This window comes from Macaca fascicularis, chromosome 3 (genome assembly GCF_037993035.2).
Source record: "Macaca fascicularis isolate 582-1 chromosome 3, T2T-MFA8v1.1".
Taxonomy (NCBI): domain Eukaryota; kingdom Metazoa; phylum Chordata; class Mammalia; order Primates; family Cercopithecidae; genus Macaca; species Macaca fascicularis.
Genome location: NC_088377.1, coordinates 88,473,231 through 88,488,590, shown reverse-complemented (window position 1 = coordinate 88,488,590; position 15,360 = coordinate 88,473,231). Strand labels below are relative to the sequence as shown.

Sequence of the window (15,360 nt, the reverse complement as noted above, 5' to 3'; positions counted from 1 at the left end):
TCTCTCTCTCTCCTGATCATTTTCTAAGACCAGCCCAAATATCTCCTCATTTGTCTTTGAAGACTGATCTAGCCCTGTCATGAAAAATTAACTGATTAATTGATCATTTTTCTTCATATCCACAGTCCTTTTACATATTATCCTAAATTTGTGTGTGTTTGTCTGTGTGTGTGCATATGAATGTTTGTCCTTTAAAGAAAAAAGAGTTTTCAAACATCAAAGTCTTGCTTTCTACAATTTTGAATTTTCCATTACAGCTCAGAGCTACACACAGCTTTGTTTGTTGAAAAAACAGTTTGGATGAAGAAAGACAGAGACTCCATTTGAAGATTATTGCAACAGTCTATCAATAGAGTGACATTTGGAATGGAAAAGCCCAACAAAATATACTGATTAATATTTATATATTTATGTATGAATACCTCTTTTACTTTCAGTAAATTCTGAAGAGGTTTTTTAATTTATTTTTTTTCTTTTTTTGTCATTGAAACAATTTTTAATAGTACAAATGCATGGCATTGAGGTTTGGAACCTAATACAGGTCTGACAGTCAAGTCCTTTTTTTCTGGAAGAAGGCTTCAAGTCCCAATCAATTGCCAGTAACAACGTTTTTACGAATCAATGTAATAATAAGAAGTTTTAATTTCCTTCATATTTTTGTTTTCAGCATTGTAGTCTTAAAGAGTAGATTAGAATTTAGTTCAATTCCCCAGAAGGCAAATGGTTTTTCTTTTGCAGTATGAAAGAATCCACAAAAACACCTTGAAGATGTTTATTTTATATTTTGATACACTACCCTTTGCATTCCAAAGTTAACACTACGAATGAAGCCAAATATGTCACACTTACCTAAGTCCAAACATCCATGCTTAGTCCAACATTAACTGAAAAATCCTGTGGAGGTGAAATGCACTCCAGTGAATAGAAACCACTTCTCACAGCATGTCTTATGCACATGCACTGTAGGATGGGGTCAGTGGGGAAGTTCAGATAGGGAAGTCCCAAATCCTAAAACCCATTTTAATATCCACAAGGTGAATTAACCATAACCATTTTCCTGCCTGAAATTCCCAGTTGCCATGAATTGCTCACTAATGATATTTCTCCAGGGTCTTCTGGATTTTGCAGTTCTCTGCTTCATTAGGACCAGGAACTTGTTTGAGCCCAGAGAGAGCCTGTGTGGTGACATTCAAGAGGAGAAGATAAGCCTGGGCCCTTGGAAAGGATGCTGGAGGTGACCTCACTTTTCAACATTCTTTCTCTAAAGAAAATACCAGGGATGGTGTAGATTACAGAAATCCAGATGCTATATTTAGGCTGGAATGAGGGTTACTAAGGGAATTTCTGTCTAACTGGTATGGTGCAGAGGATGGGCTATATAGTCATTGACAAACTCTGGGACCTTCCTGTGAGCAGGTGCATTTGTATGCAGGGATTACTGTAACACATCATCACAAAATTTAGGCATAGCCTAAAACAACAGTTCTGAAGCCTAGAAGTCTGACGTCCAGGAGTGAGCAGGGCCATGCTCTCTCTGGAACTTCTAGGAGAGAATCCTTCCTTGCCTCTCCTGGTAGTTGCCAGCAATTCTTGGCACTTCGTAGCTTGTAGCAGCATAAATCCAAATATCTGTCTTTGTCTTCCCATAGCTGTCTTCCCCCTGTCCCTTCTGTATTTCTATTCTCTCTTCTTAGGAAGACAAGAACCATATTGAATTTAGGGCCCAAGTGAATCGAACACGACCTCATCTTAACTTGATGACTTCTGCAAAGACCCTATTTCCAAATAAGATCACGTTTACAAGTTGCTGGTGGACATGAATTTGGGGAGATGTGATTCAACCCAGGGCAGTGGGTGTTCGAAGGAAGAACTGAAGAACATGGAGTGAATGTTTTTATCCAATGAAGCTGAGAGCCAGCCTCATAAAAGGCTGGCACATAACGGGCTGTAGATCTGAATTTGTGTGGTTATGTGAGAAGGAAAAAGAAAAGTAAGAACTGAATGCTTATTCTCAACCACTGTCCTCAAATTTATTTCTAGGCTATTTGTGTACAAGTGAATTTTTGTCCTATCTCATTCAAATGGACCTGAAGTCACAAAAGGTAGAAAGATTTTAATATTCCTCAAGGAAATCAAGATTCATGAAGTGCATACTGGGTGCCTGGCACAGTTCTAGATGCCGTGCACAAGTTACCTCATTAAACTTCCTTATCACAAGTAGCTGGTATTTTCCCAATAATACAGGTAAGGAAACTAAGCCTGAGAAAATGACTTCCTTTTTCCATGGTTAGTTGTACACATATTTAACTATTCTTCATATTCAAATAGAAGTACATATAAAGCACTAATGAGATTTATTCATACCGTTTAATGCAAAGCATTATCTAGAGTCACACTTTCTGTGGGTGATGGTTCCTGTTATTGTGATTTAGTTCACACATTAGTTAGGGCAGAAATTCTCTTCCACTTCTTCATGACCTCCATGAAATCTCAGTACACAAAGAGTACACAGACAGCATCAATGGTGAAATAGCCCATTGGCTTTTATCAATCCTCAAATCAGAATTCACACTTTAATTCCAAGGAAACTGGAGAAAACCATTGGAAATTATAAAGTCCAATTCTAGCCTGAAATCTGCCACATAACAATCATGCCATTTGGGAAACTCAATTCTCTACACCCCTCATCTGTTAAACGAGGGTGCAGTGCTGATGTCTCTCTAAAGACCCCTTCACTTGATTGTTTTATGATAGTAAGCAGTTTCAAACCGCATTATCTTTTTTAAAGCTCCTATGCAAAAAGCCATAATTGGTAAGAAATACATTTTAATTCACTTTAAATTCAAATTCTTATTTGACCACAACCTGATTTCTTTCAGACCCGTGTTAATTTGTGGGAAACTGTGGCACCGTATTGAGAATAGATGAGATACTATATTGCCCAATGCCCTCTACCAATTGCACACTTCTTTGCTGTCGATGCTTCTGTTTCTCAAATACTGTCTTTCTCGATGTTAAAAAATGTGAGCCTGTGTATACCTGAGAAGAAGGTGCTTGCTGAAGTGTACTGTCTGCTCCTTGTGGGTAACGTTATTCCCTCGGGCTGGCTGGGAGACCTCCTCCCCTTGGAGGAAAACCCTGGACCCACGTGTTTGGCAGATGATTAAAGCAAGCTCTGTTTAGAGGTTTTTCTTTTGACTCAGTAAAATCAGAGAAAAGAGAAAGAACACACTAGTGACTTTCCTGTCTACAAGGACTTTTCAACTTGAAGAATGTGGACATGACGACTCCTGAAAACGAGCACTTTGCATTCATATTGGTGAGCTGGCCAATAAATAGCGTGGCTGGAGGATCTGCCTTTAACAAGGCTGCATTTTATTTGCAGTTCTTGGATAGATCTGCTTCTTAGAAGTAGGATAAGATTTTTACAAGGTCTGGGTTGCAAAGAGTAAGTTTTACCTTGCCTTCAGCATCATTTGGCTACCTAGAAATTCCAGCAGAAATTTACCAGATTTAAAATGCATGGATGTAAATAGTCCAAATAGACTGACTTCCCATCCACAATTTTTGAAAATATCCCGTTAATTTTTTTAAAAGGTAAATTTATGACTTTATACATTAGGTAACAATTATGTTAGTTTCGCAGACAGGTATTTGGGGAAATGTATTGACCAATTACTTTTAAAGTGTGTTTTTGTTTAGAAATTAAATTATTTAAAAGAAGCCAGCCTGGGCCACATAATGAGACCCAATCTCTACCTAAAAAAAAATTAAAAAATAAAAAAATAAAAATAAAAACAGGCAAGGTGGCATGTGCCTGTAGTCCTAGCTACTAGGGAGGCTGAACTGGGAGTTGGGTGGATCGTCTGAGCCCAGGAATCCAAAGCTGCAGTGAGCTATGATCCCACCACTGCAGTCCATGCTAGGTGACAGAGTGAGACCCTGTCTGTAAATAAACAAATACATATTTAAAAGACAGAAATCAGCTTATCTGTTTTGAGCCAGGTTTCTCAGGTGTCGGGATGTGCTTGTCTCACGCACACACACACACACATGCACACACAGATCCAACAATTATAAGCATTCAGGTTGGAATATTTGGATTCATACTGTGGTACACAAAGGCTCATCTTTCATGACCAGAGTGAGTCAGTTACAGAAACCGATAACTTAAAAAACCCTGGTGTCTCAGAAGACACCATGAACACCATGAACAATTATGTAAGAGTAAGTTTTTAATGTAAAATCTGTAAGTAACAATAATATGGTCAACTCTCTACAGACGAATAACCAGTTATAGGAATTAAGGTAATTTTTAAAACTAAAGAAAATAGGGTGGCCACAAACTCCTTCTTGAAGAGAAGAAGAATATAGAGAGCAGGCCAGGAGCTAGGTAGTAAGGAAAGTGTTGGGAGGGTGGTCAGTTGGTGAATTATTAGTGTGCACTGATTAGTATTGTTAGACATTGTCTGAGTGCCTACCCAGCCTCCTTGACACTGTCTCCTTGGCCATCTGTCTTAAGAAGCTGGATTTTCCATTTTTCCTTGAATTCTAAGGAAGGCTCTTGTATCCTTCCAAAAAAAGTATTTAAAAAATAACTCACTGAAGCTGGTTTTCAATACCTGCAATGAAAAGAAATCCACTCATCCTGAATGAGGTGCAGGAAGGGTTAGGGCTGCTATAGTACTGTCTAGTGCCTCCTGAGTGGGAGCACCCCTCAGCCACTGTGACAGGCAGCTCACTCATCGTGTTGGCCCTTGCCTTCCAGTAGGAGAAAGTCACTCTGTGGAAAGCTGATTACTCCCAGAGAGGATTTGTCAGTTGTGACACCTGTTTCCTGAAAAATAAGCTTTTTCCTCAGTCAACACAGTCAGAGGGAAGATAAGCGTTCCTCTTTCCTAAGCATCTGCACTAGTGCAAACTTAATGCCACCAAATGTAAAAGGTCTTCTTCACTCAGTGCACTAAGTTCTCATTTCGGTAACCACATTATACACATAATGGGCAGTTAAAATCAGTGCCACTTGGAACTCATTTGGAATTTATGGCTTCCCCCAACTCCTGTTTTCTGGATTCAGATTCAATTTATGGCTTGGAACGTAGTGTTTCCTACAGGAAAAACTTTGAAATGTGCAAGAGAAAAAAGGGCTCTTGGAGAATATTAAATATCTCTTACAAAACACCATGCTGATGAGTAAATGAGAGTGTAAATGAATCCAGATAAAAACTATTGTGTTTCCATTGAAATACTCAGGGGCTTAAGAGTTAAGGGAAAAAGTTTTGTGGGGAAATGTGTTTTAGGTTATGCCAAATGTAAAACGTGTGCAAAAGGGTTTGAGATGTTTTTCCTAGATTAAGATGTCGCCAGATTACCTCTTCTCAATAATTACAAAATTAGACAAGTACAATTTATGTGTAAATTCAATGCAATTCATGAGCATGAATAATGATCTCAAACTACCATTAAGTACAGAATCATTGCAGAATTGCCCTGGAGTAAATTCCGGACTCAAAAGAGGTTGTGAATTAGGCCATGAAGAAAGAGATGCAGGCGTTGACTTGCGGATTTTGATTTAGTTTTTAATGTGGCTGTTAAATTATTTTGAATTTAGTCATTTTAAGAATGTGGATGGGAGAATAAAACTAAATAATGATTTTAAGTGGGCATCCAGGTCAAATTTTTATCCTTTATAACTCTAGAAGGGGACAAAAGCAATTGGATTTTGTTATAGTGCAAAACAATTTGGATGATGTTGAGTCACATGTGTGGATCTACAACTGATTGTGCCTCATCTGTTGACACTATCCAATACAATAAATTCTTTGGTGTCTTGTTTTCCTTTTATTTTTATTTTATTTATTTATTTTGAGATGGATTCTCCCTCTGTCACCCAGGCTGGAGTGCACTGGCACGATCTCGGCTCACTGCAACCTCTGCTTCCCGAGTTCAAGTGATTCTCCTGCCTCAGCCTCCCGAGTAGCTGGGACTACAGGGGTGCACCACCATACACTGCTAATTTTTTCGTGTGTTTTTAGTAGAGACTGGGGGTTCACCATGTTGGTCAGGCTGGTCTCAAACTCCTGACTTCAAATGATCCGCCCACCTTGGCCTCCCAAAGTGCTGGAATTACAGGTGGGAGCCACTGCACTCGGCCTGGTTTTCCTTTTATATCATTATAGTGGGCACTTTTGCCCAGTGTCCATAAGAAAGTAACACCATGAGTAATTGCCACTTTCTCCCCAACTAACCACTGTAGAAATTTTCTCTGTAGCAGACACTGCACTATTTGTTTGGAGATACACAGATGGGTAGCCCCAGCTTCTGTTCTCCTGAAGCTGATGATGTCAGAGAATCGAGAAGACACACAATAATCAAATTCAATATATGACTGTTCTGAGAGTTCCGTAATTTAAAAAAAAAAAAAAAAAAGCACCATGGGAGTCCAGAAAAGGATATGAAAGTGAATTTGTCTATTCTATGTCTTTGATAAAGCTTCTTTAAGAACTTTCATCTGCACATATATTGTCCTCATTTTTTGAACTCTTTATTTTGCTACCATTTAAATAACATTGCCAATTGCGCAGTCATTCTCCCTTTGTAAGTCTTTTGCATCTATACATTCTGGTCCCTATCAAAGCTCCTTGGCTATAATATACATTTCAAGTATTATGCTTCTTTGAATCCTCTTCTGTTGTTTGCAAACTGTAACACAATGTAATAACTGTCTTAGTCTGTTTTCTGCTGCTATAACAGAATACCACAGACTGGGTAATTTGTAAAGAAAAGAAATGCATTTCTCATGGTTCCGGAGGCTGGAACATCCAAGAGAATGGCACTAGCAACTGGCAAGGGTCACACCATGGTGGAAGGGTGAAAGGCAGAAGCCAGCATGCAAGACAGAGAGAGAGAATCAGGCTGAACTCACTTTTATAACAAATCTGGTCTCATGATAATGAACCCACTCCTGAAATAATGGCATTAATCCATTTATGAGGGCGGATCCTTCGTGACTTCAACACCTCTTAAAAAATTCCACATCAATTAAATCTCAACATGAGTTTTGGAGACAACAAACACTCAAACCATAGCATTCCACCCTTGGCCTTCCAAAACTCATGTTCTTCCCACATACAAGATACATTCATTCCATCCCAATAGCCTCCAAAATCTTAACTTCTTTCATCACTAACTCAAAAGTTCAAAGTCCAGTTTCCTCTAAATCCAATATGGGTGAGACTGAAGACATGATTAACCCTAAGGCAAATTTCCTCCAGTTGTGAGCCTATGAAATCAAAACAAGTTATATGCTTCCAAAATAAAATGGTGGTATAGGCACAGAATAGACATCCCCATTCCAAAAATAAAAGAAATAGTTGAGAAAAAAGGAGTAAATGATCCCAAGGAAGTCCAAAACCCAACAGAGAAAACAACATTAAGTCTTAAGGCTGGAGAATAATCTTCACTGACTACATCAGTGCACTTCCAAATCGTGAATACACTGGGCCCCCAAGGTCTTCGGTAGCCCTGTTCCCATGGCTTTGCTGGGCTCAGCTCACACTTCAGCTTTCTAGAATTGGAGTCTTGTGCCTTTATCTCTCCCATGGTGGCATTGCATGCTAGCAGCTCTACAGTTCTGTGGCCTCAGGGGTGGTGCCGCATCTATGGCTCCACTAGGCACTGCCCTAGTGCAAACTCTCTGTGATGGCTTTACTCTGTGCCTGTGGAAAGTTTTGGCCTAGATACCTAAGCTATTTGCAACATTCTTTGAAATCTAGCTAGAGAAACCCATGCCCCCACAGCTCTTGTATTCTGTGTCCCTACAGAATTAGCACCACATGGGTGCCACCAAGGCTTACCACTTGCCTTTTCTGGAATGACAGAGATGCAGGATTTTTTTGGTGCTACTTCACCAGCTGAAGACCTCTGCAGCTAGTGACACCCTGCCCAGGGCCTCACTAGGCTCCAGGCTTGCTATAGGAGGTAGCCTGCCCACTGGGCCCAGCAGGCTGCTCTTGGCTTGTGCTTCGGCCTGAATTTGCATGATCTGATGAGGCCAGGCATGGGCCAGGGATGTGGCTGAGCCGGGCATGCCATGACCTGCTTCTGCCTTGGGTGCTGGCATCTGGATGAAGGGAATGTGGTGGTGCCCAAAAACTTCACAGACATCCCAGAGCCCCACAGGGCGTATTATTCCCCCCCATCCACAGCTCAGTGGATAAGGGCATGTTAACAGCTCTTTCAGTCCCATCACTCCACTCAGACCAGCAGCTCCTGGGTGTGCCCAGCCCCACTGCTACTTCCTGTCACTTGGAGTGGCCACCTGGTGGAGGACAGAGGGCTACAGTGTTACAGTCTTTCTCACACCCACGTTCAGAGGGTCCCGAGTTCTTGTCCCACATCTAAGAAGAATGAGGTTATGCTGACAACCAGAGGGCAAGCAGGGTGGATAGTTTTATTGAGTGACAGCTCTCTGTGGAGAGGAAACCCAAAGACAGCAGCACCTTTCCTGGAGTTGGGTAGTCCCCCCAACCTGAAGGCAAGTAGCCCCCAAGTATGGCTGAGTACTAGGCTTTTATGGGCTCAGAATGGGGGAGTGTGTGCTGATTGGTTTGTGAGTATGGAAAAAGGGCTAAAACAAAGGCACTCCTCAAAGATGGACATGACAGTGCAAAAAAACAATTAGGGAAGGGTAGTTATATGTAACACAGGTGAAGGGTGGGGATTAATTAGAGGAAAGCATGCCAAATGGGAAGAGACGTTCTCAATCCAGTCTGTGGATTTATCCAAGACTCGTAGCTTGGTTTTCAGGCTTTAAACTGTCTTCAGCTCGAAGGTTGGGTTTCACAAGGGACCCGCCCCTATCTGCCTAGGCATTTGACTGCTTCCTGCCACTATCTGGGGCAGCCAAGGAGCACTACATTGGGATACAGAAAGCAGAGACTTGAAGCACTCTGGGCAATAAATGCCTGGAGGGCACCCAGAACCTGTCTCCCAAAACCTCTGCCCTCTTAGAGCTCTGAGCCTGGGATGGGAGGGGCAGCCTCAAAGAATCCTGAAATACCTTCAGAGTCTTTCTCCAATGGTCATGATGAATAGCATCCAGCTTCCTTCTGTTCTTGGAAATCTCTTTTGTGAATGATTGTGTGGACACACCATTGAACGCTTTTTTGTTCTTTACATGGCCAGGCTGCAAATTTTTCAAATATTTATTTTCTACTTCCCCTTCAACTATAAATTATGTCTCTACATTATTCATTTCCTCTAGCATCTTATTATAAGTGGTTAAAAGTAGCCACGCAGCAGCCTAAAGGCTTTGCTGATTAGATAGTTCTTCTATCACATATCCTAGTTTGCCACTCTTAAACTTCACCTTCCATAAAGTCCTTAGACGTGGATATTGTTCATCCAATATCTTTGCTGTTTTATAATAGAGATTGTCTTGGCTCTAGTTTCCAATACCTTCTTCTTTAGTTACACCTGAGACTTCTTCAGAATCACCTTTACTATTCATATTTTTATCAACATTTTGGTCACAACCCTTAAGTAATCTCTAAGAAAATTCTGACTTCCCCTAGCATTCACTTCTTCAGACCCTCACCAGAATTGTCTTTAACTTTCCACTTACAACAATACAAGCTTTTTCTAGCCAGCTCCTCCAGACTCTTTTAGCCTCTACCTATCACCCAATTCCAAACCTGCTTCCACATTTTCAGGTATTTGTTATAACAATAACCCCACTTAATGGTACCAATTTTATACCTTAGTTAATTTTGCTGCTATAACAGAATACCACACATTGAGTAATTCATAAAGAAATTTATTTCTTATGGTTCTGGAGTCTGGAAAGTCCAATAGCATGGCACCAGCACCTAGTGAGGGTCATTTCGTGGCAGAAGGGTGAAAGGCAGAAGCCAGCACTCAAGACAGAGAGAGGAAATAGGGCCAAACTCACTTTTATAACAAACTCAGTTTTATAATAACTAACCCACTTCTCTGATAATGTCATTAATCCATTCATGAGGAAAAAGCCCTTATGACCTAGTCACTTCTTAAAAACCCCATATCAATTAAATCTCAATGTAAGTTTTAGAGGAGATAAACATTCAAATCACAGCAAATTGTTTGTTAATGTTTTGTTGTTGCTGTTTTGTTTTTTGTCTTTGAGATGGTGTCTCTCTGTCACTAAGGCTGGAGTGCAGTGGCATGATCTTGGCTCACTGCAACCTCCACCTCCCGGGTTCAAGCGATTCTCCTGCCTCAGCCCCCCGAGTATCTGGGATTACAGTTGTGCATCACCACATCTGACTAGTTTTTTGTATTTTTAATAGAGACAGAGTTTCACCATGTTAGCCAGGATGGTCTTGATCTCCTGAGCTCATGATCTGCCTGCCTCGGCCTCCCAAAGTGTGTTTGTTAATTTTTTTAATGAAGTAAAGTGCTATTGTGAAACATATTCATTAAGCTTTGTAAATTATGTTATTAAGTCAAATATGTAATTTTCAATGTAATAATTCACATTTCAAGAAGACTATTGGGCAAAATTCTCTCAGGAAAAGATGGAAAAATTTTACCACTGTGAGAATTTTCATGGGAATCTAAACAGAATTGTGTATGCTTTTATTTGGTTGGTAAGAATAATCCCACCTCAAATGTTCAGCAAGGCAGGGTGGTTCTGCCTAAATATCCTGGACACTTCTGAAAGTACAACCCTTAAATGAAAATCATACCCTTCACATTTTCATTATGACAAACATCAGCTCTGACCATAATTTGCTTGCAGTGTTTCCAAGCAAAATACAATTTTATGAGAGAATTGCAATGAAAAGAGGAGGTTCTTGCTGAGGATCCTGTGAAACACAAACTTCTCTGTTAGATCATTTTTCTTTGAGTTCTTACTCTAAACATAATCTAGTCACTTAGTCAGAGGGGTGGGTAAAGTCAAAATCAGACCAATTTTAGTCTAATACCATCAGCAAAAAGAAAGAGGTGCTGGGATCATGTGGGTGGGCTTTCAAATTGCCTTTTCAAATGGTTTCCCTGACAAATGGCTGGAATCCAAGCGAATACACATAAAGGAGGTATCAAAATAGCAGTTCCAAAAGCTCCCAAATAGGAACTATTTATGGGCCATTCTGAAATGCTGTAGCTGACACCAATTACAATGAGACCATGCTTTTGAGAGTTGGCATGAAAATAGAATGTCAGCCTTTAGTGTGATTTTTAAGGCTGAAAAAAGTGCAGTGATGTAGAAGCTACTTCTCCCAAGGCAGAAGGTACCTCTCAACATGGCACTGCTGGCAAAGTGAGGAACCATTGTAAAGAAATCCCTTTGGAGTGGAAAAAGTGAAAAGATGCCATTTCCTTGAAACTGGGAGATTCTTTGAGTTTATAATTCAGGTTGTCACATGTGTTAACTAGCCCTATCTTTATGTTTCATAATCTCTTACAGAATTATCACTTTACGTAGCACTTGTATGGTGCATCATCACTTTTTTCTTTAATTCAACACTCACTGAGCATCTTCCACATGTCAGCCATGATGCTAAGCAGTGGGAATGGAAAGATAATTAAGATGTAGACCCTGACATCAAGGTGTTTGCTGTCTAACAAAGGAGACAGATGTCCCCCGAGATGACTATTCTAAAAAGATGAGTTCTGTTAACAGAGTTTCTCAATCTTGGCACTATTAATATGTAGGGCTGGATATTTCTTTCTTGTGAAGGCTATGCTGTGCATTGTAAGATGTTTAGCAGCATCCCTGGCCACTACCCACTAAATGCCAGTAGCACCCTCCCAGTGTGACAACCAAAAACATCTCCAGACATTGTCAAATATTCCTGGGAGGCAAAATCTCACCTGGTTGTGAACCAACATGCTAAAGCACATACAGGGACTTTTGGAAAGATAGAAAATGGAGTCCTTATTTCATGTAGGGAGTCAAAAAAAAAAGCAGTTTTTGAGTTAAGCTCTAAAATTTATTTATTCAGCAAATATACTGAGCATCTACCAGATGTAAAGTGCTAGATCATTCATGAAGTGATTTAGGAGTTTCCCAAACAGTGGGGAGACTATTTAGCTGTTCTGTACCCAGAACAGCGCCATGTGTTCAGAAAACTACAAGGTATTTGATAGCTATGGCCTGTGATATATGGGATGGTCAGTAGGAAAATGAAGCTAGAAAATGGAAAATGCCCCAGTTTAAAAAAAAGTCTTGGGCTTCATGCCAAGGGGTTTAGAGTTTGGGGTTTACCCTGTGGATGATGAGAGGTTACTAAAAGATATTAAGCAAGAGATTCTTACAGATGAATCACATTGACTGTTACACAGTTGGTAAAACAGTCTATTGAAAAGTCAAACATCCTGTCAACTACTACCTGCCCTACAACAAATGACCATTGTGTCTGAGTTTCCTCACTGAATGAATCTCACAGATGATCTCTCAGAGCTGAGTTTCCTGGGTTTACAGATCCTTAAGGAAAATTCATTTCTGCCCTTTCCTATGGAAGACTTGCCTTTCCAATAGCTGTGAGGTGCAACATCATTGCCATGTGTATTAGAAGTCCTGCCATCCAAGCTGGAAAAGGAAGAAACAGAGATGGAGGAAAACCCCAAATGGATAAAGCAATTTGCAGAGCCTAACTAGTTTACCGATGCCCTAATTTCTAACTTCCAGCATATAAATTTTTCTTTTTGAAAAGCAAACTTTGCTGCTTGAATCTAGTTTGGATCTAGGTGGTTTGGGGCAGCCTGCCAGGCTCACAGATTAAGTGAAAGTCATTACAGAATGTTTTACGCACATGGGAATCACAGGGATTGTTTGGTGCTAGTTTGGCCCTCCACCATTCATTTTAATTATCTCAAAATGCAAACATGCTGAAATTTCCAGCAGATGACATTATTTTCTCCTTGACATCAGACATAAAAGAAAGAAAAATAAACACAGGACAGTGACAACATTAAGCTGGTAGGCATTTTTCGTTAATATTTCAAATTCAATTCCAGACCAGATTCTCTGTTTTGTCCTAGAGATTAGGGTAGGAAGATTGTCGTCTTGGTCTGATGAAAGCCTTGCCCTTCCAGTTAGCTTAATTAAAGGAAAAAGGGAGGAAGCCAGGAGGAGAACAGTCTGGTTTAGATCAGGGTCAGAGGCTCGGTTTTTACAAACACACCACAGATTTTTGTTGTTTTATGTTTTCAACATTTTTCTGGTTCTTGGTAGAAAGTCCAGTTCCGTTTTCAAAATGAACTAACCCCATAGGTCCAGTGACTTGGCACTTTTGTTAAGTGTTTGGTGTTTCTGATAACAGTAGATCAGAGCCAGGAAGATTCTGTAGATTCCAACATAGTCTCAGGACACTGAGAGATGATGGGTAGCTACCATGGTAAACTAGCAATGTGGATACCCTAGTTCTCAAGGTCCATAACTAGTACCAGAATTAGATCATTTATCAAAACTTTCTTATATCATTTAAAAATTAATTGGTAAATTCTATCTGCTGTGGAGACTATGTTCATGCTAGGTCTCTTTACTTCCTCTTGCTATATAATATGTCATTTACTGTATATTATAAGAAATGCTAAGTGTGTTCAGCTATATACCTAGGGTAACCAACTCATCTTGACTTGTCTGGGACTTCCCTCATTTGCCTAAGACCTTCCTGGTTTTAACAATGAAAGTCCTCCATCCTGGGAAATCCCTTCATCCCTGGTAAACCAGGATAGTTGGTCACCCTAGTTGACTATATATCAATTGCATATATACATTATATAGTTGGTGCTTGAGAAGAGCTAATGAGTCACAGCCGTTTCTTACCAAATGAAAGAAGAAAGTCTTCTTACTGTGACCACAAAAGGCTAAAACACACAACTATATTTTACTTGTGACTAACACATTGAAAATAACCAAATATTAAAAAGGCTTTTTGAAAGAAATCAACTTTATTGATAGTTTGTTTACAATAAACTGCATTGATTTCAAGTATAAATTTCAATGAGTTCTGACAAATGTATACAACACATAAACACCACCACAATCAAAATAAAAACTTTTTTTAAAATTTAAAAGTGTCCTTTCCTAGTCAATTTCCCACTCCTCTACCGTAGCATAATTCTGTGATCAATTTTATGCTAATAATTTGGAAAATATCAATTGAAGAAATTATTTTTAAGACTATGATTACTAAAAGAAGTGATTCAGAAAGAAGAAAAAGAAATAAGCCAAAAACTATGCAATACATTTTAAAAGTTGGAAAACAGTGTCAGATGGTTTAAAGGAACTTAATTTTCAGGCCATTTGAATTTCTGTAATGCATAGAAAAGGATGAGTCAATTCTCAATTAATTTTCTTAACTAATAGTAAAATCTGACAATGAAATAAAAGGGGTCAGGGGAAGAGAGAGAGAGACTGAGACTAGAAGCCAAATGCACTTGTCAATTACATGTAAAAAGTCTAAATCACATTATACCCGTTCAATTTCAATAGTATGTTAAAAGAATAATACAACACAATCTAAGAAATTTAATTACAGGAATTAAGGAGTTATTTAATATTAGAGTTAACTTATTGGGATAATATATAGATCAACTAGTCTATCTTATCCCCCAAATCTATAAACTCAGTGCAATTTAAATAAACTGTAAGTTGAATATTTTTCTTGAATTTGGCAAATGAATTCTAAAATCAATCTGCAAGAAGAAATAGGCAAAGATAGCAAATAAAATATTGGAGGGGGAATAAAGAAGGGAGAAACTGGTCTGCAAAATATGAAGCATCATAATGACAAAATTTAGTTCTGGTGCCAACATAGAGCAGTGGGACAGAATTAAAATGTCCTAAAGAGATGTATACAAAGAAGGGTGGCATTTTTCATGTTTCTTGCATCTAAGGGAGCCCATGTGACAAGTTCTGGCCAATAGATGAAGAATGCTACTTTCATGCCTGACCTACAAAAGGTCCTGTAGAACCTTTCATACTCTCTCTTTTCTTCTTCACAGCTCACAGTGAAGGACCCTGAGAGGGCAGAGCCACGTAATGGAATGAGCCGGGATCCCTGAGTCCACCTAGGGCAGAGATGTGCAGAAGAGCCACCCAGGTGGCGTTGTGCTGGTAAATGTTTAGTGACCCATTTGAGGTGTCGGGGGAGGCTCTAACTGGTAACATTTGTAAATTTCTGTAATGCATCCCTCCACCATGGCTGCTTTTAGGCAACCAAGGTGATGTCACTGAACACAGTTTGGTGTGGATGTACATCATCAGTTCATCACGATCCAAGATGAACCAGCCCTAGCATACCACTACCCCTAACCCACATATAACTGTGTCATAATTTAAAAAAAAACATATTGGGTTAAACCTTCGAG

At 39.6% G+C, this 15,360-nt stretch overlaps 1 long non-coding RNA gene across 1 annotated transcript in view; it reads left to right on the top strand.

The window, feature by feature from the left end:
* The first annotated feature begins 6,927 nt into the window (after positions 1–6,927).
* Positions 6,928–15,360, top strand: part of LOC135970166 (uncharacterized) — a 31,404-nt gene continuing 22,971 nt past the window's right edge. The window contains exon 1 of the long non-coding RNA XR_010585687.2: positions 6,928–15,106. This is a non-coding gene — a long non-coding RNA (uncharacterized lncRNA). The remainder of the gene's footprint in view (positions 15,107–15,360) is intronic.